General features: G+C 37.8%; 1 protein-coding gene across 2 annotated transcripts in view; it reads right to left on the reverse strand.

The window, feature by feature from the left end:
* LOC119291696 (MADS-box transcription factor 47-like) overlaps window positions 1-2,760 on the reverse strand; it is a 15,317-nt gene that overhangs the window by 1,892 nt on the left and 10,665 nt on the right. The gene's annotated exons all lie outside the window — the stretch shown is intronic.

Here is a 2,760-nt window from a genome sequence, read left to right on the forward strand (position 1 = left end):
TGAGCCAACAATGAGAGGGAGGACAATGGCATACAAGAGGTAGGTATCCTCTTCATGGCGGTTGGATTAGAAGGGAGGGGGGTTGCGGTAGGTGGAGGGGTTGGTGGTGCTATTTTGGGGGAGGAGTTGGCACTTCGGCAACACAGTTATATTCTCACTCTTGTTCTTTTCATCTTATTGTGTTCCAATGCCATGTTAGCATGCCCAAACCCCGATCAAAGCGGTCAACCTTATGCCACATTGGGAAAATTGGTTTGGCTGTATTTGAGTGGCTTCATTTTGAAGATTGACTTCTAGAAGGCCTACGAAAAATTCAAATGGCCTTCCTACATAGACCCTAACAATTAAGGACTTGTCCAAAAAATTGTGTGCATGGGTAAATAACTTTGTGTGCATGGGTTAATAACTTCGTGTGTGGAGGTCGTGTAGCCATATAAGTCATGGTGATACTGGTCAGTACTTCAGACAGAAGGGCTATTTGATGAGGGGATCCCCTATTCCAAATGTTATGTAAGATCATGGCTTGGACCTCGAAAAGCATGCAAGGCAGATGGTCAAGGTGCCACCACTAGTGGAAGGTGGACTTCTCATCATACAATACATTGATGGTACAATTCTCTTTATGGAACATACTCTTCAAGAATAAAAAATCCCAAGCTTGTGTTTTGTGCTTTCGAGCAAACTTCCGGTTGTTAAATTCAATTTCCATAATAGTTGGTTGTTCTGCTTCGGGGAAGCCCAAGATTGCACATCTTAGTACAACGAACTTTTTAGACACGAGCGTGGTTAGTCTCCCATCTAGTATTTCGGAATCCCGATTCATTACCAGAAATTCTCAAATACAGACTTGAGACATGTGGAGGAATGAATTTTACCTCGACTCAACGGTTGGAAAAAAGTTTTTGTCATCCGGGAACGGCTCACCATTAGCAACATGGTACTTTACATGATGCCATTCTTACAAATTCTAAAAGGGATGTAGCATATATTGGACTATTTTCGGTCGGGTTTTCCTTGCAGAGTGATAATGAAAAAAAAAGACATTTCTTGGACAAACATCGTGGTGGTTTAGGAATCCAAGATCTTGAAGCGAAAAATCAATGTTTCTTAGTATATGGCTCTTCAAGCTTCTTACGAGGATGGTGCATGGCAAGATCTTTTGAGGAAAAAAGTACGTTGCTCAAAAGCAATCTCCTTAGTTCAATGGACACTAAGAGACTCTTATTTTTAGGCTTGGCCTGATGAAATTCTAGTGTTACTACTTATGGTTTGGTGCATTTAACATGAAAGATGGTCAAATAGTTACATTCTAGGAGGATAAGCGGTTGGAAAATGCACCACTAAGTGGTTAGACAATCCACCACTCTGAGACCAGTACCCAACATAGTTGCAATTTGTGCATACAAATGTGACATAATTAAACAAGTTTTGAATTTCTTATTGCCTAACATATATAGCTTTTAGGAGGTACTTGCTTGGCCCTAGATTTTGTGACGTGGAATACACATTTGGGTAGGTGGTGGATCTCTAATTTCACAAGGCCACACCGAGTTCTACTATAATTTGCACCAAAGTAGACAGTTCCACTACTATGAAAAACATACATTAGAAGTGGCCAAGGCCCCAACATTTAGGTCATCTGGACTTCAAGGTTGCTAATCATTATATCAAAGATGTTGTCAATGTTGGTCAAAAATAAGAAGATGTTGTCATTCTCAAATTCAAGAGCCCATTCTCTGTTTTCCATGTTCAAGGCCCCAACTTGAATCAAGGCACCCTCACCCGAAAGCCAAGAATTATGATGGCAACCAACACTAGTAGAAAAAGCCCCATTCGTGCCTGTTCGTGAGGGCTTTTAGTCCTGGTTGGCACCACCCTTTAGTCCCGGTTCTTATACGAACCGGGACTAAAGCCCCTCCACGTGGCCGTTGTCTGGAGCTCCACCTTTAGTCCCGGTTGGTAACACCAACCGGGACTAAAGGTATTTTTACGATTTGCTTAACCTTCGTGTTTTATTCTCCCTCGTTCCCAAGTCTGGACTTATTGTTTTCCTGACAATAGTAAGATGTCAATCCTATTGACCCTCAGGAGTTTAGCTTGAGCATGAAGTCACATGTTTCGCTGTTTGGATTTGAAACTATTATTTAAAAAACAATAATTATTTACTAACACTAATATTTCTTGAATAATAAGTTTGACCATAGTTTGACTATAGTTTGAGCACAGTTTGACCAGATTTGACCAAAATTCAAAAAAACTAAAATAATTATTAATATTCTTGAATAATTATTTAGTAACAGTAATATTTCTTGAATAATAAGTTTGACCATAGTTTGACTATAGTTTGAGCACAGATTGACTAGATTTGACCAGATTTGACCAAAATTCAAAAAAACTAAAATAATTATTAATATTCTTGAATAATTATTTAGTAACACTAATACTTCTTGAATAAGTAGTTTGACCATAGTTTGACCAGATTTAACCAAAATAAAAAAAAGGAAATTTGCGCATAACTTTTTTCCTTTTAGAATTTGAGGATTCTAAAAAAAAATCGTGCTGATTTTTTTGATATATTATGCGGGGTTTTTCGACATCGTATGCAAAAGATATGGCCGTTTTACATTTTCATAACACTTTTTTGCAAAACATGTCCAAATTTAAGTTTTTTAATTTTCCTAACTAGTAGATGTAGTAACATAACTACATCTCGAAGGATTTTAATTTTTGAAGTTTTTATCATTTTCTTTTGGTTTTTAC

Source organism: Triticum dicoccoides, chromosome 4B, assembly GCF_002162155.2.
Source record: "Triticum dicoccoides isolate Atlit2015 ecotype Zavitan chromosome 4B, WEW_v2.0, whole genome shotgun sequence".
In the NCBI taxonomy this organism is placed as follows: Eukaryota; Viridiplantae; Streptophyta; class Magnoliopsida; order Poales; family Poaceae; genus Triticum; species Triticum dicoccoides.